Source organism: Peromyscus californicus, unplaced genomic scaffold (genome assembly GCF_007827085.1).
Source record: "Peromyscus californicus insignis strain IS unplaced genomic scaffold, ASM782708v3 Scaffold_9__1_contigs__length_137607984, whole genome shotgun sequence".
Lineage (NCBI taxonomy): Eukaryota > Metazoa > Chordata > Mammalia > Rodentia > Cricetidae > Peromyscus > Peromyscus californicus.
The window spans coordinates 67,749,034-67,773,321 of NW_026294617.1; the positions used below are offsets into that span (position 1 = coordinate 67,749,034).

Below are 24,288 nucleotides of genomic sequence, written 5' to 3' on the forward strand. Positions count from 1 at the left end.
TGAGATTGTGGGTGCTGATGGAGGTTGTCTGTGGACCCCATTTCAAACTGACTTCTTGCAGTTTATACAGAAAGCTGGATGTGCAGGATTTCAGGCCTGGCGCTGAGTGAGGAGGCACTGGAATGGCTGCAGACAGGCGGGTGATTTACCTGAGGTCATAGGGGTAGCAGGAGGGCTGAGACCGCCTCCACACCCATAGCTTTCCTGTGTCTCCGGCCTCTATCTTCCTCCTGCTCTCTCTTGTGCTCTCCCTGGCCTTTTATTTGACTCCCTGTCTTCCTAATGCAGAAACGTGCTGGGAGCCACACCTCTGTCTAGTCCACCTGTTCTAGTCTGTACAAGTGGAACAGTGTTATTTGTCTCCTTCCATTTTACCCTCCCCCCCCATCGTTACAACACTGTGGTGTAAAACCTACTCATGCTGATAAGCAAGTCCAAACTCTCCCTTCCTGAACGTCATGTTTATCTATTTTAGCATTGTAAGTCATTTTCCAAACATTTGCTTTGTTTTGTTTAAAACAAGGTCTCTCTGTGTACTTCTGGCTAGCCTGGAGCTTGCTATATAGACCAGGCTGTCATCAAATTTATGAGTTATCTCCCTATCTCTGTCTCCCCAGTGCTAGAATTACAGGCTTACACCACCATGCCTGGCCTACACATCCCAATTTATTGTTGCATCTGTCTCTGGATAGGTATCTGAGTGAATTTAATTGCACTTGCAGATTTTACTTTGACTATTAAAAACTAAAGCATGCTGGGCAGTGGTGGTGTACGCCTTTAATTCCAGCACTTGGGAGCCAGAGGCAGGAAGATCTCTGAGTTTGAGGTCAGCCTGGTCTACAAAGTGAGTTCCAGAGCAGCCAGGGCTACAAAACAAAAAAAAAGCAAACAAACAAAAAAGACAAAAAACAAAACAAAAAAACAAAAGCAAGCAAACAAAAAACCTAAAGCATAGAGTTAAACATAGTACCCAGTGCATGTCACCCCAGCACTTGGAAGGTAGGAGGATGAGCAGTTCAAGGCTAACCTTGACTATATAAGGAGTTTGAGGCCAGCCTAGGCTATATGGGCATTATCACAAACAAACAAACAAAAATACAAAAAGGAAAAACAAAACACAAATCAAAATATGTACCATGTTCACAAGTCTCCTAGAATAAATTCACAAACAAAAGAAGTGGGGGCTACGGATATAGCCCCAAGATAGAGTGCTTGCCTACTGTGCTCAAGGCCATAGGTTCAAGACCCAACCCCCCCCCAACACACACCCAAAGGAAAAAAAGAAACAAAATACAAATTATTAAGAAATACAAAATATTAAGCCAGAAGGGTTGCTGTGAGTTCAAGGCTAGCCAGGGCAACACGCAAAACTCTCTCGAAATAATAATGCTGCTCCTGGTGGTAAACGTAGAAAGGCAGTACAAATTCAATTTCAAGTAGAAGGCACGTCAGTCTGGGCCTCTGTACCGCCGCCGCCGCCCTGTAGAAGAAAAAATCACAACGTTTTAGAGAGTGTCAACTCTAAAAGATGCCTCAGGCAGAGGCCCTGAGAGGAATCTGACTCGTGCAGCGTTTTATGTCAGGCTATTTCAATCTACCGTGAATTGTTTTATGCCATTTTTTTTTTTTTTTGAAGAGCGACAATATGCCATGTATCTGTTTATTTGAGAGAAATTGATGGGATTCAGAAGCGGGGGTACAGGCAGAGAGGAGGGACGGCCATCCGCCCAACCCTAAACGCCATACCAAACGGAAAATCCACGCAACCCTCCTGAGCGAGTGAGCAGAGCCCAGCCCAGGTACAAGACACCGCCACCCTGCCACCCGCCACCCCGGGAGGCCGCTTTCCTCCACCGTTTTGTCAGGTCAGGAAGAGATTGTGAGCCGGACTGCGCGGCAGTCGGTGCCCTTCCCACCTGCCCGGGGCCCCAAGCGGCCAGTCACCCCGGCCCGGCCCCCTGCGGGTTCTCTGGATCCCCAGCAGAAGCTAGGGAGTGGCCCACACCCACTCGCGCTAACATCCCTCGTTTTGATGAGGTCCAGAACTTTCTGGGAACAGGTCCGCTGACTGACCCATCAGCTCAGGGTGGGTCTTAGGCGAACTGTCACGTTTACTCATCCCCTTCTTACAGGAAGGGCTGCGGGGACCTCAGACTAGAGCCGGGGGAAGTGGCCACGAGCTCGCGGCGGCGGCGGCGGCGGCGGCCCTCTCGCCCAGCAGGAAAGACCTGGAGGGCCCGGGGCGTTGCTCAGGTTTCGGGGAGAATGAACTGACCCAGCCTTAGAGTCCCGGTTGCTAGGGTGCGGGGCCCAGGACGCCGTCGGCGGCGCCTCCAGACCCGGTGCAAGCTCGCCCAGCCTAGCCTTGGGATGCGAGCGGGACCCGCCGCGGGGAGCGCAGCGTCCGGGAGAACCGGGCCGCTAGGGACGAAACGGGGAGCGGCCGCGGTCCCGGCTCCACGGCCCTCCCCGGGGCCAAGCCTCTCGGTCACAACCCGGGCACCGGACACCGCGGGGCGCCACTGGCGCAGGCTCGGCCGCCCGCCCAGGGTTCGAGCCTCCGGCCGTCCTCCAGCGCGCTCCGCCGCGCCCTGGGCTGGGGCGGCCCCTGGCGCTCTGCTCTTCGTCCGAGCGAGGTCTGGGGTGCGGCGAGCGAGCAGCCAGACTCCGGCTCCCGCTTCCGCCGCCGCCGCCGCCGCCGCCGCGCCCGGTCGAGGCCCTTCCAGGGCAGGTGCGTCGTCCGCCCCCTCCGCCCCGCCCAGCCCGGCTCCCCGCACAGAATTCTAACCCGAACGTGTCTTTGGTCGTCTTTCTAGCTTCATTTAGCATTACTATCTCTTTTGTCTTAATGCTTTATTTCTTTCCAAGTAGATGTTCTGTTTTTGAAATCTGTTTCCAGGTGCACTCCCCCACCCCCATCTCTCTCATCCTCTTGCTCCCAAGTCCGGGCTCCTTGATTTTCTCTCCTCCCCACTTCAGGGACAAGACTCTCACGTACCACACACCGCAGCATCTTCTGTGAGTGGCAAGGGAGAGCGGGTCAACGAGGAACAACCTCCCAAGCCCACCCGCGTGCCGGCACTCAGTGGCCCCACACTTTATTCTTCCCCCTCAGAGCACCTAGTACATCCAGGCTGATCCACGCCATTACGTGGACTTTGCTGAACTCGGAAAACTGCACCACAGGGTTGGGGGGAGCGCCGCTGAGGGCCACACAAAAAGGCCTGCCAGCTAGTCCTGCTTCCTCCCGGCCTAGCCTAGCGCAGGGCAGATAGAGATAGCAGAAACTGGGACTCCTCGGATGGGGGGGGGGGGGTGTCTTCAGGACCGCAAGCCCTTGCCTCTACATCTAGTTACCTGGGAGCGCCACAGCCAACTCAAGCCAACTTTCTGCACACACACCACCACCACCACCCCACGCCAGGATCAGCTTGTTACATGAAGCCCCAAACTGTACACACAGACCCTGACTGTACACTCAGTCATGATGCATATATCCCCATCAGTACACACAGGCTGTGCACTCAGAATATAAGCAAGACACAAAGCAAGGGTAAACCTACTTGCTCACACCCAGTAAGGGGCAGGTTTCAGTCTCAGTGTTAACTTAGAGGTCACCGGGGACAGAACACCCACATACACCCACCCAGACTCCTTCCCTCTGCCAACACTGGGGCTGTGGCTGGAGTCACTGCTCAAGAGTGCCACCAAAGCCCAGAGGAGTGCTTAGCCTCAGAAGTGAATATCAGACCTAGAAAAGTCTGCCTACCCATTCTGCAGCGAGAAAGCCAGTCAACGGACAGCCATTGTGTTTGCCGGCCAGGAGCCATGCTATCCTGCCTGTGTCAAACGCAGAGACAGTGCTTGACCAGGGTCCGTGTGGAGATCTCTTTATGTGACAGCAAACAAGAGATGCATATGGTTCTAGGAATAAAGTAATGTGTACAGATGTGTGGGTCCTGACACACAGGCAGGGAGACGGAGAACAGGAGACTCCTCTCCAGCTTCTGGGGACCGATAACAAGCTGGTATGCTAGTCTTTGCTTCTCTTGTTCCAGGATGGAGGAGACTGTGTGGTTATGGTGGTTTATCACTGTAGAGTGAATACATAATCAAGCTACCGAATGAGGGCATTTGGGCTGCTTTCAGGAGAGACTCTGAGGGTGAAGGGCTGTGTGAGCTGTTACTCCAGGTCTCAAAGGTACGTTCCAAAGCATCAGTGAAAGTGGTAACCAGACATACCTGGCCGATGTATTACAGATTACACTGGATAAAATACAGATCTGTTATAGGAACAGGAGCACCTGCTCCACAGAAGTCCAGAAGACCAGCAGTGTACAGTTACTGGTGTCCACTCCAGTTGCTGGGAGGATTGGGAGGAGAGATGATACCAATGCAAGACTTTCTTGCGTACACAGCTTCAGAGGTTTGGGGTTTAACTATCATGTGGGAGAACTACAGAGGTAGGAAAGTGTATAGACCCTAAGCGAGCTGCCCACATGTACGGAGCCAGTGTGGGAAGGCATCCTTCCATCATCCGAGTGGCTCCAGGTTAGTAAAGTGCAGACCATGCTTGGTGACATTGCAAATCTGCTCTCAGTTTCTGGACTGAACAGAGCCAATGTAAAGGTCCTGTCCCAGGTCTCTCCCTCCCGTGGGGTGGGAAATGAAAGTTCAGCCCCCAGGGCTGCCTGACAGACTGGGCAGTTGCTCTGTCCTTGGCTGCGCTGTGGTGCCTCCCAGCATCCGCCTCTCGTTCCACAGGCAGTAACCCACCCGGATTTTGTGTGTTTCTCCTGTTCTCCTCCGGCTTCTGCCTCCTCAGCTCTTTCTCCATGCTCTCCCTATGCTTCAGCTCTTCCACTGAACACGACCACAAAGACCCCGGCTGGATGCAGGAGTGAAGGCCGATACAGATGCTCAAGGTGGCTGTGAAGTCGTGAGTGACAAACCCTGTGTGAAACACAGGTTCATTTTTTTGGACACACATCTGACTGGAGCCCTGAGGTTGTTTGCTTTTACCTCTTTTTGGTTCCTGCTTCTTTGAATATTTATATGCATTGCTCTCAGGGACATTTCAGACCCTTTCCCAATTTCAGTGACCGCCCCCCCCGCCCCCCCCCCCAGTGTCGCCTTTGTAGAGTGTGACTTCGTTGGCAAGGGCTTTGTAGATGCCAGATGGATGGGCAAGGAAAGGGAGAAGGGGGAGTTGACAGAGACACCTCTAGGGATGTCAAAAGAGTGTTGGGGGGCGGGCAGGAGAGGGCACAGGAGGCAAAGCACTTGCTGCACAAGCTGATGACCTGAGTTCAATTCCTGGGGTCCACGGGATGGAAGGAGAGAACCCACTCCTCCTAGTTGTCCTCTGACCGTGTGCGTACAGTGGAAACCCCCACTATAAAAAAAACAAACGTAATAGAAAAAAATTTAAAGAGCTTTTGGGATCAGTCAAAAAGAAACACTCCCTTAGGAGTTAGAGGCTCCTTCTGAGCAGGGTGGAACTGGGGTTTGATGCCACTCTTGGGTGCTCCACAGCCATCCAAGGCCAGCAGCATCCTGCCTGCAAGGCAGAGGAAGACAAGTCCGATCCAGCCCAGCGAGCCCTAGAAATAACAGACAGACGGGGAAATCAATAAAACCTGAAACTGTCCAGTCTCTCGTTCTGGGTGGTGTGAAGTCCGAGTAACAGGGGGATGGAATATGAACCAGGGGCTGATCACAGAGAGCCCAGGCTGAAGCTTTCCCGGAAGCAAAGAGAGCTCTCCACCCCAGCGCTGGTGGGAAAGGCTCTCAGGTCAGCCTTGGTCCTAGTTTGTGTGCATGTGGTAATGAGATGAATAAATCCATCAGAGCTTGGGGGCCTTGGCCACTTACTAGGGGAAAGGGTTTGATAAGGATGGCTCTGGAGCTGCTCAGTCTCCAGGCCTGCAGTGAGTGTGGATGTGTACCCCCCAGCTCAGCCCAGATACATAGATCCAAAGAAGGTTCTCTATGCCTGGCTCCTCACTCCCTATGGACGGGTCTATCTTTGCCTTAAGGCTGTCCCTGTCTTGAGGTCCTATCTCTCCCTACTACCTCAGCCGCCTTGTTCATTCAGCCTCCATACCCATTCTCTCCCTACTCTTCCCAAATAAGTAAAATGGGTAAAACCTTCTTGCTGGCTTTCATCATTTTTGCGTTTTGTCTCCCCCACCTCAGCCCCCTCCTCCAGGGCTACAGTTCCCTCTTACAATGTCAGGCAATTGCTGGTGTGCAGCTACAAGAGGAACCAGAGCTTATACCAGGGAAGGAGAAAGGGAAGAGAATAAATAATAATTTGCCTCCATTCAGTGTATATAGGTTGCCTGATTTGCATATATGCTAATGATGCCACAATTACCCTGCTGTTCTGGCTTAAGCTCAAGTTCTATAAATACATATGATAGCAGAGATAGGCCTTGCAACTCCACCCCCAAAATGATCAGGCATACATATGTATCTGTGTGCCTGTACTCTAGCCTACAAGCCCTCTTTGTTATTATGTGCTCTCTTCTGGCTTTGAGGCAATTCCGAGCAAGGAGGAATGAGAAAACATTCTGAGTTATAGTTCGTTCTTAGTATTAATGCCATTATGAACATGGTGGTTATTTTTAGGAAAAGCAAAGATATCCCCACACTATTGAATTGGTTATTCTCATCCGAATGCCCCCACCTCCCCTAGATCCACCTTTCGAGGTACAGATTATGAGCCAGGAAGAGGGATACAGTATTTCCTGGGCCTAATAAGATTTTCCAGAAAGTGTTATGGGGAGAGGAAGTGAAAGGGCCTAGTCCTGTGCCTGTCTCCCCCCATGTGAGCCCCACCGCAGCAGGAGCCGGACCAGGATACACAGGGGGCAGATTTCTGGGTGATGGAAGAAATGGGGCGGAGGCTTGGAGCAACATAAAAGACGGATCCACAGCTGTCTGCTTTTAATTATAATTATCCCCTTTTGCTTCCTTTCTGGCTAATGAGGGGGGATTTAAAATTTTCCCCTTTTCTCTCCCGGAATCGAGGGTGGGGTGAGTGTAGGGTCCTCCCCTTCCTTCCCTAGCCCCTGGTTACTGAGGGAAGGCAAGCTTCAGAGGGTGGCGACAGTATGAAGAGATTGTAGGAACAAAAGAAGGACAGGTTTGGATTGCTGGACACGTCCTCCTGGAGTTGGAGAGACCCCCCCCATTCCATTGGCACCCCCCTCCTATCAACCCCCCAGCTCCCTAGACAAGGAACTCAATGTCTTCCAGCCGGTGAGAAAGGAGCTAACGGGAGCCTGAGCTAGAGGAAAGGGGAGGGGAGGGATGGGGGTGCAAAATTAGTCTCAAAGGATCTTTATTTCTGAGCTAGTGAAGCAGATGTAATCAAGGGAGAGTGAAATAATCATAATGGGAGGGGTGGGGGAGGGGCAGCTGGACTGGAATGGGGAGACTGGGTCCAGACAGGGCTGGGAGTTGGGGGATAGGAGACTTGGAAGGGGGGCAGCTTTTTACTAGGGAATGGGGAAGGGCCACTGTCAGAAGACTCTGACACTTCAACCCTCAGAATCCCTCCTTGGGGCTTAGGGATGCCAGGGCCAGAGGTGTCTGGGAAGGCTCGGAGAAGAAAGCCCCCTCACACACTCCCCATTTGAGGAAAGTAGTGGGGAGAAGGGAGAGACTGAAAGCCGTGGGGGAGGGTGAGAGAGGGGAGCCAGCCAGCAGAGACTCAAGTGGCCTCCAGATCTGTGGGACAAAAGTTGGAGGGAGATTTGTGTTTGAGAGAGAAGGGAAGGGGGCCATGGGGAGGGGGGGCTTTGACAATGAACTTGAGACAAACTTCATTAGCATGCAGCCTGCTGTCTGTCACTCTGAGCTCAGACTGAGTTCCCATGCAGGCCAGGAAGAGTGGGAGGGGGGAGGGGGAGGGGCTGGGAGGGGGGGTGAAAGAAAAGAGTCTCGACCATTGTACCATTGGGGCCTCACCTTCCACCAAATATTAAATCCTAACCCTGGAAACCAACCTCCAAATCGTTCTCGTCCTCTATGAACAAGATAATTTATCTCCCACTTTGAGCCTGTGGTCCCACCCCTCCTGTCTAGACATCCCCGAGCTGGTGGCCCCTGTCTCCAGTCCAGTTCTCAGCTTTATCTTCCAGTGGCCGGTTATTCCTTCACAACCAAGATCTAAATCTGTGATTAATCCAGCTGTTGGGGCTAGCTGGCTGGAGGAGTTTGGGGAAGGAGGGACTAAACACCCCAACCTCAAATGGCAGAGGGTGCCTTCTCTGAGTCCCTGTCAGTTCCGCTCTCCACACGCCCCGCACACATCCAATCAGAGCCTTAAGTTCAAAAGTGAATTAAAACTCAAAGATGCCTGGGGACAGGGACAAGGGTACTTCTGTCATTCATTCTCTTTTCCTTGCTTCCTTGGGGACAAGGGTGGTCTGGAGAAACAATAGTGTCCCTTGGCCCCTTCTTCCTGCATCTGGTTAGAAAAGGCAGAAGAAAGCAGAGATGACAAAGACAGAGACACACACACACACACACACACACACACACACACACACACACACACACCCAGGCTTGAGAAGGAAGGAGGCGGCCGCTCTGGCGGGGAGGCTGTTATTTTGGTGGTGGTCATGGTTCAGATAGGGGCAGCATCCCCCTTTTTTTCCTGGCTTTCCAGGGAGAGCAGCAAGAGAAAGAAAGAAGCAAACGAAATTCCTGAATGGATAGGAGATGCTACGTCAGCGTCAGCGGTACCCGAGTCGCATCCTCCACTCCACAAGAGAAGAGCTGGGAGAGACCCGCGGCGGCGGCGGCGGTGGCGGCGGCGCAGCCACGCGCCAGCATCGCCTCTTCGCCTCACAGAGGCAAGGTAAGTAGCCACTGGGGCCCAGGGAGGGTCCTAACCCTGGCAGGCATCTGGGCTGGAGTTGGGGAGCGATACCCTAGAAAAGGAGTCCAGGCATTCAAACCTAGACTTCCTCCTGGCTAATGGAGGCTGGTGCCACAATCACAGAAAGAGAAGCTGGTAAAGATTTAGGAGGGTTCATAAAAAGGAGGCAGGCGACAAGGAGGTGTGTGTGGAATTGGACTCTTGCCCACGCATTTTCACCCCTGCTTCCTGGGCATCCAGGGCATCCATGCGGGAGCTGGAAGCAAGGGCTCTGCCCCAGGCCAGAGGCCCCTGATCTCTCTCCCTACCCAGTCCCTGCCAGTCCAGAGTTCAGTAAATTAGTCATTGAGATTGGGGGTGGGAGGGTGGGGAGGGTCACCGTGCTACTGATCCTATTAATCCGCCCCTCCCTTCACTCCCCCAGACATGGCCAACATCTTAATGCAGCAGAGGAGAGGCAGGCAGGAGAGTGGAGAGGACAGGGAAATGGCTCAGAATCTGGACTGCTGGTCCTCTTCCCTGCTCTGCCTTATTCCGATCTGTCCCAGAGACTGGGTTTTAGGGAAAGCAAGTCTGGTGGGACTTTGGGGTGAGAGGGAAGGTGCAATGTTTCTAGGAAGGTGGAAGCCAGAATCGGAAGAACCCCAAAACCATTTTACAGGATTTATATTCATTTCATTTTTCTTCACCCTGTTCCCATGAGTGGGAAGAGAGTGAGGAGCAGACACGGGGCTGGGGGATCTCTCTCTCTCTCTCTCTCTCTCTCTCTCTCTCTCTCTCTCTCTCTCTCTCTCTCTCTCTGCTTTCTTCACATTTACCTAATAGAGCTGTTCTGTCTTGGAGTGGATTTTGGTTTTTGTTTTTAATTTTTTTAAGAGGCCCAGGATGCAAGGAAGAGGCACTCACTCTCCTGCCCTCAGTCCCCACCGACTCGGTGTTTTTTGACACACAGTCTGGAATCCTGTGGAGCAGTGGAGATTAGAACAGAAAAGAGCGATCCTGGTGCCCCAGAGGCTAGGAGAGGCCATCAGCTCACACACACACACACACACACACACACACACACACACACACACACACACACGTTCTGTGTACACTGGGCTGGCTTCTTATGTTGCACTGTGTGAGCCTGGGGTGGGGTGACTGGGCAGCAATGGGTAAAGCGAGGGATTGCTGAACTCTTCTTTGAATCGATCAGAGGAGCCACCTGCCCTTACCTGTCTTCTCACAGGTCGGTAGATGGGGGAAGAGGGCACTCTTGGATAACAGTTTCAGACTGAGACCTTCCCCCTCAAAGACTCTGAGCTGGTACAGCTGAGCTGGGTCAGTTGAGCAAGGCAAGTAGGAAAGAGGCACACAGAACACTCCTAGAAAGCTGGCTTGGGTTTAAGGCTCATTCCTACTCCCTAGTGCCTTTTTTCCCCTTTCAAATTCTTCTGCATTTAGGTTCCTTCCTGACTTAAAAAAAAAAAAAAAGAAAGAAAGAAGGAAAGGAAGAAAAGAAATGAAGTAGTATGGAATTGCATCTGAGTGTTTTAGGAGTTACCTTTGCTGTTCCCTAAACCCTAATGTAATCTGAATGTAAAGAATTGGAAAAACGCTGTGAAATATGTATGGAGCACCACATCAAACATTAAATAATAAGCATTGCTTTGTATCCATGCCTTTTGTGTACATGAAAAGAAGAAAACTGACATTCATGGCATGTCTTTCTGGATCCTGAGAGATTCAAGGATTTGAAGACAGAGATGGGTAGGGAAAGGGAGATAACATGATTGTAAAGATCTTGTTTCATAATTATTTTTTCAGATAAGGTGTTGAACTTTTTTGATTCTCTTGCCTCAGTTTATTGAGTGCTGGGATTACAGGTGTGTATCACCAGGCCTAGCTATGACTGAGGATGTCTTCAATGCATACAGCAGTTTACAGTTCATAGTGTAGACAGAAATATATCCCCAGCCCAGGTCCTTCATTCCACCCACTTATGCACTGTGATAGCCCAAGAATGGCAGAAGTCAGTGAGGAGAGGGCGGTGGGCTTTGGGTTGCTGTGAGAGAGCCCCTCCAGGTGGGCTCACCTCGGGGCGGGCACTGGGCCTGAAGGTCTGGGGTGGAGCTGTGGAAGAGTGGAGGTGAAGATAAGGCAGTGAGGTCAGAGTCACCGAGCAGAAAGGATCTGAGAGACCTGGAACTGCCCAGTCCTTTGTTGGCCTAGCTGGGCAGCCTTGATCCCTGAGGATTGAATCGGGGAGCCAAGGGGGAAAACTGGGGAGACTGATGATGGTGGGGATGAGGACTGAACGCTAACCTCTGCACTCCTTCCACAGGCCTTCCACAGGAGCAGTTGTCTAGAAGCAGCCTCCTCCATGGCCCATCGATCATCGATGGATGTCGTCATAGGTGGCCGGCATCTCTGGCTTTGGGGTATTTATGTCCTTCCTTGCTTTGATGGTGGTGTGGGTGTGGGAGGAGAAAGGGAAGCCAATCCTGTTCCCCTGGGTGCTCTCCCAGCTCTCCACCCTACTTGCTGTCCCTTCCGGTCTCCAGCCTTTGATTTTGGTCTCTTCTGTAGTATGACCTGCATTGTCAAAGCTAAGAGGCCATGCAACAGCACAGCCTGGGGACAAAAGGCCACCCTGTCTCTGGTTCTGTGCAGAGGGAAGGTATTGCTCCACAAAGCACCCTCCTTTTTCTTCCGTAGCCTCCTGGGGGAAGAGATGGAGGAAGTGGGGGAAGTGGTTGGCTTGAGAAGGGGACAGAGGAAGCTATATGGGTATGGGTGAGAGGTGAGCCAGGGGAGGAGGAGTGCAGGTTGGAATGAATGGGCCCTGAGGCCCTTAAAGAGCTGAGTGGGTGGGCATTCGAGGCCATGTACCTTTAAGAATTGGGAAGTAATATTGCTAGACTTGTCCATGGATGTGCCACTGAATCTGAGTTCATGAGTGTGAGTGTGCATGCCTGTGTTTGCGTGACTGTGGGTGTGTTACACATTTACACACTCATGCATATGACCATAGAAGGTCTTATAGAAAGAGCCTGATCCCTGTCACTTTATCTCACCTCCTTGACACCTTAGGAGCAGGACAATAGGTGAGTGAGTCTGGGAGGAACCAGGAGTGGCTGGAAAGGCAGTGTTTCCACTGGCTGGGAACACTCCCCCTCTTATGAGGAAGGTTGTGTCCTCAGTGGCCACCTCCTCTAGATCAAGTCTCCAGGCATCCTCACCTCATCTATGCATATGGCTAGACTTTTAAAAAAAAATTACTTACCATTTTTAACTGACAATTGTTACTTTAATTCGCCACAATTCTATAGACATTGCAAATATTCAGTAACAGAATACTGTTTAATAGTGGTCATAATAATTAGCTTCTGCCTCAGAAATAAGTTCACCCACTGATGAAGCTTTCATCTGTGTCTTCAAAGCAAATCCACCTTGCAAACAAGGAAAAACTATGTTTTTATTTAACTACCTATTTCAAAAAAGTGCTTTAAGCCAAAGTATACATAAGGACTCAAAAGGCTGCATCCAGATAGCATAAGCATGTTTCTCTTTCTGTGGGTCATCCAGACACATAGACAATAGGTTGGCAGCTCTGTGGCTGTGACTCAATGCTTGGGGACTTACCTAGTATGTGTTGAGTCCAAGGTATGATCCCGGGGACCCCCAAAAAATGAAGGCTCATATTAGCACAAAGAGCTGGGATGTTCTCTCCAGAATCTCCCAAGAAGGACTCACAGTGAGGTCCACAGGTCACCAGAGAGGAGGCTGCTTTGTGCTGGAGGAAACAGAGAGGACTCTGCTCCAGCTGAGGTCTCTTTTAGGAGGCTGAGGCTGGTGAACCAATCTCACCCTCTGGAACTATTGTGCCCAGCTGTGAGTTCTGCAGGCCTGCTGCCTCCAGTGGGCAGATGGGTCTCCTCTGACACAAGTGTGTTTCTCAAATATTCTGCATGAACCTTACCTACTTTTTCTCTTCATGGGCAAAGACTATGTCAAAATCCTCCTTGTTCCTGAGGGACACCGTTGAAGGGTTTTTTTTTTGTTGTTGTTTAAAGCTAGAAGAGCATGATTTATTCATGGACTAATCCCAGTTAAAAAGAGTGGAGAGACCTCTACTTCCCTCCAAGCATAGATCCCCTTTGCCTGAAGGTACCACTCACTTGCACCCCTGAAAAGGAGCGGTGAGATGCTGGGCTTGTCCTGTGAACCAGGACAAAGATTGCTTCCTCAGGCGTTGGCCAGGGGTGGGCATGCTATGTGCAGTGGGCCAGGACTGCCGAGACTAGCTATGTGTTCTTTCCTGGGATAGCTTCTCCTTAATTTGGATACTGTTAGACTGAACTGCCCTTGAAAAGCTCAAAGCTATAATAAGAGGCAGCAGGGCTTTATTCTGTATCTGCTGTGTGGGGGAACATTTCAGAACCCAGCTGAGGGTGCTCATTTCTTCCTTAAGGTTAGTTTTGAGAAAGCCCAGTTGAGTCTGAATTTGGCCATGAGGAGAATGAGGAGGGAGTGGACATCAGGCAAGGAGACCTTTGTGTACTTCCCAATAAAAGCACAGCAATGGTTGAGAGGAAGGACTTGACTGGTCCAGCTGCCTCTTACCTCTTGGCAGGGAATGGTGAAAATTGGCGAGAAGGAAGGGCAACATTTTAGCTAGCAGACAAGGCTGGCCCCAACCTCCACACTTCTGGGTGCTGGAAAGGGAGGGAGGGGGAGAAGGGCACATCTAGGGCTTTTAAGCGGGTTTGTGGAAAGAGCAAATGTTTTGGGGGTGCTTGGCCAGTGTATGTGGAGAAGTTTAGTGTGCATGGAATGTGTGTGTCAGGCATCCGGTGAAAGGGTGTGAGGTGGCATACAGAGAAATATTCAAGGGTTTGCGGGCATGGTGGAGAAATATGAAGAGCTTTATGGGGATGGACTTGGGGACTGCAATTTAGCACCATGCTCAGAGGGGGACTGCCTAGAGAGTATTTGGGGAGAGCTCTCTTTTTTCTGCAAGTGGGGCTCCAGGAGCCCCCAAACCTTCCAGACATCCCATTCTGAGCTGTAAGGGCATGTGGGGGGCAGGCGAAAACAGTGTAGGGTATGTCTTTTTCTCTGTCAGTCCTTCCATCCTCACCATGGACACTGTACTCCTAGTTCTGAAATGGTAAAGCATTCAAGCTGGCAAAGCTTCTAGAATACCTCTCCCTTAGCTGGGTTTGGTGGTATAGGCTTGTAATCTCAGCACTTGGGAGGCTGAGGCAAGATGATCAAAATTCCAAAGCCAGTCTGGGCTAAAGTAATTTCAAAGCTATCCTGAGCAACCTAGTGAGACGGTCACAAAATAAGAAGTATAAAAAGAGGACTGAGGGGAAGGCTCAGTGGTTGAGGGCTTGCCTAGCCTATGTGAGGCCCTGTGCTTAATTTAATTCAGTACCTAAATCAATTAATTAGCCTCTCTCTTGGAAAAGAGCTTTAAGACACTGTAGAGGTTTAACAGAGAATTCTGGCTAAACCTGGCCCTGAGAATGCCCTGAGACGTTGGAGCGATCTGGCCATTTGCTTCAGCTTGCTATCACCATTCTGGCAGGGAAACAGCCGGTGGGCTTTATCTCATTTCGGATCTGCCCCACCCACACCCATGCTGCCAGCATTAATGGCGATGAGTATTCAGACATTCTCCTGGTTTGGGGAGAAGCATCAAGTTAAACCTACTGGTCACTACCTTCCATCTAAGCAAGACAAGCAACACACAGGTCTGGCTTTGTCTTGGGTTGTACATGGACTAGCAGATAGAAAAATCTGGACAGGCCTGCTGGTTAAAATGATGGTCCCACTTCTGGTGATCTAGAGTTTTAGGGTCCCTGGTTAAGGGAGCTGGCCGGTATTAATCTGACCTGCAGGATTTGGGTACCTGAACCAGTTTTGTAGAAGGGACCTAGCAGAGGGTGAGTAGGAACACAGAGGGGCAGCTCACGGGCAGACACAGCAATTCCTGGGGGTCCATGGCTTGCTCTGAGAATGTCACTGTAGCTAGGACCCAAATCCTGTCCACCAGCAACCGGCTACTACCCGGTGCTTTTCCGTTTCTGCGGCAGAGAGAAGGACCATCTGGCTGAATGAGCCAGGTGGAGAAAGTTGAGGGACTAAGCTGTGCTGAAGAGTTATCTTCCTGCTGGAGCCCAGCTCCAGAGCAGGCACAGTGGAGCCTGGAGGATCATGGGTATAGGGAGAGAAGACTTATGAAAGGCCTTCAGGGTTGGGGCCATATTCCGAGTCTCAAACGCGGCTGGGATTCTCAGCTGTGGTTATCTTTCCTCTCATAGAAACTTGATGCTGCAGACAGGTTCAAGAAACGTTGCCCAGGAATGCAGAGGGGGCTGCCTCTGCTCACCCATTGTTTCCCAGCAGGCGTCTCAAACTGCAGAGTCTTTTCTTCAGTGTTTTGAGTTGAAAAACCTTGAACAAAAGAGATCCTTACCTCTCCTAGATATTAGGAGGGATTAGAACTCAAAAAGACTCCCCTGATGGGAGGGGGCTGGGACTGATAGAGTCTCCAAGCCATACCCTTGCCTCAACCTCCCCAGCACTGAAGTTACAAAAGATCACCTGTCTTTGAGGGAATTTTCCCCAATCTATTTTCTGTCTTTGTGAACTTAGGGTGTAACGTACTGTAGGGCCCAAATGGAAAATACAGGACCTCCAAGAAGAGCGAGGGTGGCCATCAGAACCGCAAATGGCAATGAATTTCAAACGTGGCAGGCGGGTAGTAGATGTAGGCAGCAAAAGACTGAGGATCCACACGAAGACATTGGTTCCCACACCCCACCCCATTCTCTGGGGGAGGGGCACCCCAATTGCGAGCCTTGGACTGGCCTGGGGAGGGAGGGGGCGAGGATTGGGGGGGGGGGGAAGAAACGAGGCAGTGACGTCAGACCAGGTATAGCCAATCAGAGGCTGGCCTGAGGAAGGAGTGTGAAGGGATGAATGAAAAGTCCGGAGCCTGAGAGCGCCCCCGCCAGAGCAGCGGCCAAGGCTGAGGAGGGAGCTGGGACTCGAGAGCCCGCTCCACCCCGCCACCCCGCCGGCTCCTGCTCGGCCCGGTCACCTGGTAAGCCCCGGTGCCCTCGACTCACGTCCTTGGCGCTGCCTGGGTGGGATCGCGCCGGAAGACTGCGCAGGACAGCGCCACTGGGCACCCTGGGCTTGATGTAAGTGGCTCGACCCGCGTGGGGCACGAGGTAGGGAAGCGCCTCAGAGTCCAGCGCGCGTCCGCCACCTGCGACCACAGAGCTCGCTCCACACCCTCTGCGCGGCCCCGGGACCTCCTCCCAGTCGGTTCAGTCCAGATCGCCCCCGGCAGCAACTAAGGGCATCGCTCGCTCAGACCCCCCGGCAATTTTCACAGCCCTGGGTGATCTCGGCAGCTTTTTGTACAAAACCGGCTCTGGCGGTCGGGGGGGTCCAGAGCCCGGGGCACCTGCCCGGCCGCCCTCTGCCCTTCCCGCAGCCCCACGTCCTGACCGCTCGCCCATCTCTCTCTGGGTGGGGTCTTTGCCCTTGGGAGACTCGCGGGAGAATCTCGGTATCACCTTCTACCCCGCCTCCAGTCACAGGCTTTCCCTCTCTGGGCCTCGGGCTTCCCCAGTGCTGGGGTTTCGGTCCCGGGGGTTCGCGGCCCGCTGCCCTTCAGTCCGCAGTTCGGATCAGCTTCTGCGAGCTTGGCTCGGCCGCACCCACGCGGGGCTCAGACTCCACCTTCCAGAGGAGGGTGTGGACACCAGGGGAGGTTGGGGAGGCCTCTGCCTCGGTCCCTGCGGTCTTCCCGGGTGGCACGAAAGGCCCTGAAGCCCTTCCACGAGCACGGGGCGGAACCCCGCTTCTGCATGGAGGAGGGAGCGGGAAATGGGCGGTCAGGCTTGGGGCTGCCTGGGTCCAGCCTAGATTCCCGACCTCAGAACCGTCGGCCGGTGCATCCTTTCCTCCTCCTCACCTTTCGAGGTCTCGTCGCGTCAGTGCATGAGGTCCAGGACCCCATCTCTTCGCCGTCTCCACACCGCGCGCGTCCCCCACCCGCCGTCGAGCGACACGAGACTGCAGAGGTCCAGGCGGCGGCCGGGAGGCTGCGTGGAAGAGGCGGCGGCGACCAGGAGGCGGGGTTGGTTGTTATCTTTGGTTATCTAGCTGTATGAGTGGTGTGGAGTCTTCATAAAGCTAGATAACCGAAAGTAAAAATAACCCCATACACTGCGCAGAGGGCCCGGAACGCTGGCGGCCGCAGGGCTGCACGCAGAAACGAGAGCCGCGCCAGGCGCCCCGCGAGGCTGGGGGGGGCCGGGGCGGGGGCGGGTCGTCTCCTTCGAGGGTTGCTTAGCCCAGGCCACCTTCGAGGTCTACCCACGACCCGCTGAGTTGAGAAGACGTCAAGAAGCCGCTTTGGGGTAGCCTCTGGAGGCCTGGCCAGATCGGAGCAGACCGGGCCCCAGTCCCGGGGAAGCTGCTCCTGGGAGAGACAGAATCGTTGGAATCTAGTTACGGGGAGAGAGGGGGGCGGGGGACGTGCCAGCACCCCTCCCCTGCGTCGACGCCTCTGGGGAGCAACAGCGGGCGACGGGTGTGAGCAGCTTCCCTTTGGCTCTTCCGAAGCGACTGGTGGAGTTCGAGGTTCGTAGGATATCTCTAGGAAGCTGGCTTTTGCTTTGATGGGTTCTCCGAAGCCCACAGCTTATTTACTGGGAGCCGAGACTGTCCAGGTGGGAACAGGTCTAGGAGCTGTCACGGGGTGGGGTGCTTAAAAAGACACACACACACACACACACACACACACACACACACACACACACACACACACACACAACGAACTCATTCGGGAGCGGGGAGATGCGAAAATAAACACACAAGAACAAGGGCGGGGGATGGCCAGAGACCCTTTCGCCCCACTGGAGTTCGGGGATCCTGGGGGCAGGTTCTTTGCTTTCACTTTGCACCTTAAGGACCTGAAGACTCACGGGCTGCTTTGTCATTAACGGCCAAAGGTCGGGGAGGTCTTTATCTTCCAGTTCTAGCCTCACTTTTGGAAATCATGTCCCAAAGGAACAAACGGCCTCGGGGAGCTCCGAGGATCTCAAACACAAAGGAATGTGTAGCTGTGCTGCCTGGAGAAAGCAAAGAATTAGAGAGATTAATTGGGGCTCCTGCAAAAAGAATCTATTTATCTGGCCTGACCTAAATATTTTAGTAAAAGAGGGTTTCTACAGCGAGAAGATGGTCTACCAAGCATGGCCAGGGCTAGGAATTCCCGCTGCATTCATATGGCTCTGGACCGGACTTGACCACCTGGCACTTGGAGACAAGGGCTGTAAGGACTAATAAGAGGCAAAAAAAAAAAAAAAAAAAAAAAAAACCTGAGCAAAATGTCATTGCACAGACTCCAGTGTCTTTTGTAAATTTAAAATTTCCTCCCAGGACTTGATTTTATAGCTAGAAGATACTGATTCAATTTTGTATTACATGGGAGAAATATTGGAGAATCCAAATTCAAAATTTGGAGCGTTAGGGAACCTATTGCCCTTGTGTGTCTCCTTTAGTGGTTTGGGGAGGGCCTCCTTTAGAGGTTTGGGGTGGCCTCTTGTGGTTTTAGAAGCTTGGAATTTGTTTTGTTTGGTTGTGGGGGGAGGTGGAGCCTGAATTGAGAAAAGGAGCAGGTTCTAGGCTGGGACTGATGGTCTCCAAGGCCACATGCCTTTTTTTTCTTTTTTCATCATCTGACACTGCCAGGAAGATGCCGTTATCCCATGTCACACAGACCCAAGTGAGCAGCTGATGTTACTCAATGGCTTGACACCCAATGCTCCTTCCATGGACTCTGTCTTGGAGAAAGTGAGACCCAAGGGAGCCAACTGGCCTTGAGGAAGAGGGAAGCAGAGAAGAAAAGCCTCACGGTTATTAGGGATTTTTGTGGACGGGGGAGCAGCACCAGGAAAAACAAGCTTCCTTATCATTACTGTTTCTAATGTGTTCTGTATGGTGTTGCAGATGTGTAGCCCAGTCTACATAATAAATTCCAGGACAGCCAGAGCTACACAGTCCTCCATCACAGCACAGGCCTCTAACCTCAGCACTTGGGAAGTCGAGGAGGAGGATCAGGAATTCAAGGTCATCCTTGTCTATATACCAAGTCCCTGGCCAGCCTAGATCCCCGCCCCATACACACACACACACACACACACACACACACACACACACACACCCCAAAACAAAGAAATTTTAAAAGAAATGTATATTTTGCACACCTGAGGCTCATCCCTAGGAGACTTAGAGCCTCGATTGCTAACCACAATGGTTTTATTATCGTTGTCTCCCATAAGCATATTGAACTATAGGCTCTCCAAGAGGCCAGAAGGCTTTAGGGAAGGAGGATTGTGGATTCCCGGGGCTCGTGTCTTTTTTAAGCGCACACTGTGTTTGCGTGGGTGGGGTTCTCAGCAGGGCGGTGTGTGGCTTTGTGAAGTACATGTGTCTAATGATGAGGGTAGAGAACAGCAGTGTGGGGACTGGTTGGAGGTTGGAGTGCACAGCGCCATGGTGAGCTAGCAAACTCAGCTGGGCCACTGGGGATGCTAGGATGTGGCAAGAAAAATGCAGAAACCAGCTGGAGTTTACTAAATGCAGGCCTCAGTCACAGCCACACCTGTAGTCCCCGCCTCTCCTTTATTTCTTAGAAAAGTATTTGTTTTGAACTTCTTATTTCTTTTGTGTCAGAGAACAGTTTGTGAGGTCTCTTCTCCCCTTCCAGCCCTGTGGGTTCAGGGGATGGAACTCAAGTGTCAGGCTTGGTGGTAATCACCTTTATCCACTGGAATGTCTCCCAGGATCTCTCTCTTTTGTTTTTGAGACAGAGTGTAGCCCAGGCTTACGTGAAACTCATGGCAATCCTCCTGCCTCAGCCTCCCAAATGCCGAAATTACAGGCATGAGACACCATGCCTGGCTCACCACCCACTCCTTCTCTCTATCTCCTTACCCAATTAAACTACGCAGAACTGCTTTCATGGGCGTTTACACTCCTCCAGCTACCCAATTGAGAAACCTCCTCTGTGTAGTCGCAATCTGCCTGGGGCTCATACCTGCCATTTGTACTCTTCAAAGTTTGCTGCATCCACCAGATTTCCTGGAAACCAAATTTACATCTGGTTTCTTTTCTTCTCTTTAAAATTTTTTGAAAAAAATAATTAGTGTCCTGTTGGTGTTTTGCCTGTGTATTTGTCTATGGACCAAATGTGCGTCCTTGAAGACAAGAAGAAGGTGCTGGATCCCCTGGAACTGGGGTTCCAGATGGTTGTGAGCTGCCATGTGGGTATTGGGAATTGAACCTGGGTCCTCTGAAAGTACAGCCAGTGCTTTTAACCACTGAGCATCTCTCCAGGCCCTCAGCTAGTTTCTTTTTTTTTTTTTTTTTTTTTTTTGGTTTTTCGAGACAGGGTTTCTCTGTGTAGCTTTGCGCCTTTCCTGGAACTCACTTGGTAGCCCAGGCTGGCCTCGAACTCACAGAGATCCGCCTGGCTCTGCCTCCCGAGTGCTGGGATTAAAGGCGTGCGCCACCACCGCCCGGCCCTCAGCTAGTTTCTTGACCCAATTTTCTTCAAGCTTTTGTAGAGCTCTTGGTCCAGTCAGCTGAAGGCAATTTTCTTGTAAATATCTGACTCAGATTTTGCTTGATCACCTACCTAGACCCAACCCAAAGACAATACCCTTACCTTTTCTAGACATCGAAAGAGTCTTGTTGAGAGTGTGGGAGTGGCACAAGCCTTCAATCTCAGCACTTGGGAGGCAGATACAGGCAGATCTCTGTGAGTTTGAGATCTGCTGGTCTACATAGTGAGTTCCAGGACAGCCAGAGCTACATAGTGAGACCTTTTCTAAAAAACAACAACAAAAACAAAACAAAACAAAACAAAACAAAAAAACCTTGGTTTTGTTTTGTGAGGCTGAGGGTGGAATCTGGTCTCAGGCATGCCATGTATACACTACCTTTGAGTTGCCCCGATCATTCTGTGTAGCAAAGGATGACCTCTATACACCATGTGGTAACATCCACAGGGAGGCAATCCTTCACTGCAGAGGCTTGAAAGGCTGTAGCTTGGGAAGATCTCTTTGGCATGGTTGTGATCAAGGAACGGTGAACTTTTGAAAGGAGGGACAGGAGGGTACCCATGGGAAGCCTGTTAGGGGCAGAGCTGGGGTCCCCGGTCACCATTCAAGTCATCCCCCCACCCACATCTCTCTGTCAAATTTTTGAGGCACAGTTTTACTTTTAACCCAGACTGGCTTAGAATTCACAAGGTAGCCAGGGCTGGATTCTAACTAATGCCTCAACCTTCCAATGCTTGGAGTACAGGCATGTCTGGCTTTGTGTTCCTTCTCCTGAGTAAAAGCATGTGTGACTGGTAAACTGACCTACTCATAATGTGTAAGTGATAGTTACAACTGTCTGCCATTAAATATCTAGATTCTAGAGTTACCCAAAGCAGGAGTTGGGCTTAGTGGGTCATGGCTATAATCTCAATACTCAGGAGGCTGAGGCAGGAGGATCCAGAATTCAAGGCCAGCTTGTTCACACTGAGACCTTGTCTAAGAGGATAATTTTTAAAAGACCCCACAATAGGGGAGATGAGGTTATTGTACCAATAGGCAAGATGGGCCAACATGCCCAGGAAATAAGTGGGTTTAGGTTAATGGTGGCTTCGAATCACTGCAGGGGAGGAGGAGAAGGAAGCTAGAAAACATTTTGGGCTTTTGAGGAGGACAGGGAGCTCAGGGTTATGAAAGGAAGGGTGGGTGGGTGTGCTTTTAGCTAGGAGAGAGGTGAGAAAAAAGGGAGGTTCCTTGCCACCCAGGCTCTGCCAGGACTAGAGTGACACCCCTCCGCCTGCCCTAATCCCCCATTAAGGCAGCTCTGAGCTTGTTATGACAGCGGCTGAAGGCGGCTGAATTGCTGTTTGCAGTGTCTACTAATTGGACTGAAGGGCTGGAGTCTGGACACTGAAAGGGACCATTGTTACTGTTTACCTTCCACAGCTGCCTCCCCGGGACCCTCTGGTTGAGGGGAATAGCATACCCTCAGGTTGTGGCACCCATTCCCTGTGTCCGTGAGAGGGTACCCTGTAGGGACACTGCACATCCCATTGCCTTGCGTGGTTTGAGTTTCCACAGCACAGAAGAGAAGATCGTGACACCTGACGGGGCCTAGGCAAGGCCCCGGAGCCCCCCTCTCTGAGCCTCTCTCTTCCCTGTCCTTCCCTTCTGTAAGGGTGCCTCTTCCTCCAGCAGCTCAGGCACCTTTTCTTATCTGCCTCCTTCTGGACCAGTGCTTCTAGACTTGGCTACACACTAAAACCACCCTCCACCCCCATACAGATGTTTGGACTTGGCCCAGCCCAAAATTCAGAGAGGGAATGAAGCCTTGGAATGCACACCACGGATACAGTCTCATCTCTGTGTGGAGACTGCACACTCACCTTCCTCCCCAGCCCCTGCTGTATCTATAACGCTGCTGCCACTGGCAGGTCGATCTCTTGTTCATCTTTATTACTAAATTACTTGCAGAGGCCTTAGTTTCTAGAATGGAATCTAAAGGTCTGTCTTTGGCCTCAGCCTTGTTCTTCCCTAAGGGCAAAAGCACTGACTCAGCCTTGCTTGTGGCTGTGGATTTTTCAAAAGGATCCCGAGGAGAGCTGGGCCAATCTGGGGCTCTTGAAGATCTAGGATGAAGGGGTGGCAAGTTCAGCACTCCTTGACTCCAGGGCTCTCCTCCCCTCCAGTAGCAGGGAGACCTCCTTTAAAATTGCCTTTTCTCTTACTGTATCCAAATGTTTCTGCCTTTCTTCCCTTCAGCTTCTCTGCTGGGCGGGTGGGTGCTCCACCCTCCCGCCCTCTCTCTGCCCTGTGGACGTGTGGACCAGTGACATCCAGCACCACGGACAGCTCCTAGCGGTGAGTGAGCCTGTTGACCCCTTTAGGAGCGTGGACGTCTTCCTGTCTCCATTCCAGGCAGACATCCAGCGCTATGTTCTGGATCTGGGGGAGTCTCGGGAGACAGGCTGAGAGATGTGGCATGGCAGCCTCAGGAACACTGGGCTCGAACTTGTGAAGACACAGAAGGAGAGCCGTGATAGGAAGGCTGAAGGTCAGAGGTCAGGAAGGATTCCGTGGGAGTCATGGAAGACATAGAATGTACGGATCAACTGAAGCTAAAACAAGTCTCATCCTCTGTCATTATACATCTTCACCCATCTTCACCCTCTGTCATTATACATACCCGTGTGTGTGTGTGTGTGTGTGTGTGTGTGTGTGTGTGTGTGAGTGTGTGTGTGACACAGGTCATCATCCATCTGGTGAGTGAAGCTTGAAGGCTCAGGCTTTTCTGCGTCTGATTCCCCCTTTAGGAATCTCCTTGCCCAGTTCTGGCAGGAGTTTCACAGGGGGTGTTCCACACAAAGACAGGATGCATGTCTGGGAATGTGAAGTATCAATGGGAACCAGGAAGAGGTGGGACTGACTGTTCTCACTGTCTGAGAAGGCTCTAAGGGAAAGCCCTGCAGAAGGCATGGGGAAGGCTTACCTAGGAGAAAAGGCAAGGGGGGCGCCATCTGCCAGGGGATGGAGGCCAGTGGATGGCCCCAGGAGTCTCTGGAGGCCAGCAGGAGCCATGCAAACTGGAAAGGGGCCTGGGAAAGGCCCGTCTGTGTGCCCATGCTTGCTCCCCCAACACCGTGAGCCTAGAAACAAAGGGACCATTCTCTCCTATTTGACGCTGCCATCTCCGGCTGGCAGTGCCAGGTGGCGGGGGCATGGGGGGGTGTCAATCCATTATCCACCCCCCAACCCCTAAGTCCTCTGGGGCTGAATGTTGGGGAGGTGGGTGTTCTATGCTATGTTGCCATGGTAACCACCCCAACCCCCAACCCCAAAGCACACAAAAAGATAGCTCTCACCCCCACCTCTAGGAGAAACCTGGGTCTGCCTGGGAATCTTCCCCTGAGAATCCCCCTCTCTCACGCTCAGCCACGCCATGCTTGTGCATGTACCACCCTCGGCACCCGGAACCAAAGGCCCACAGGGCAGTGAGGCTGGCATATCCAGTATCCAGACAAGGAGAGACAGTGGGCACCGATTCTTTCTACTTAACCCCTCTCTCCTCAAGCTCTCCAGTCCTTTGCCTATAGCCAAAGCTATCCTAAGACTCCTCAACGGAAGTGATAGGCTGTGTTGGGACCTTGGCCTTCTGCACTTTCCCAGAAATGAGGGACACCTGCTACCTTTAGCAAACCTCCAGGCTGTGGGAACTGAAAGGAGGAGGGAGCCATCCCTGACACCCTCCATCTGTACCCTCACCATTACTCATTAGGC

General features: G+C 52.0%; 2 long non-coding RNA genes across 41 annotated transcripts in view; one reads left to right on the plus strand and one right to left on the minus strand.

Moving 5' to 3' along the window:
* Positions 1-1,122: 1,122 nt before the first annotated feature.
* LOC128106532 (uncharacterized) lies at positions 1,123-3,194 on the minus strand. Its single transcript, XR_008216784.1, has 2 exons — positions 2,999-3,194; positions 1,123-1,480 (listed from the first exon to the last, which is right to left on the minus strand). It is a non-coding gene; the product is annotated as an uncharacterized LOC128106532 (long non-coding RNA).
* LOC128106530 (uncharacterized) overlaps positions 1,623-24,288 on the plus strand; it is a 30,118-nt gene continuing 7,452 nt past the window's right edge. For 3 of the 40 annotated variants that reach the window (XR_008216750.1, XR_008216752.1, XR_008216749.1), the window contains exons 1-2: positions 15,870-16,092; positions 22,774-22,872. This is a non-coding gene — a long non-coding RNA (uncharacterized LOC128106530). The other 37 variants (XR_008216747.1, XR_008216748.1, XR_008216756.1 and 34 more) reach the window with 35 other exon arrangements.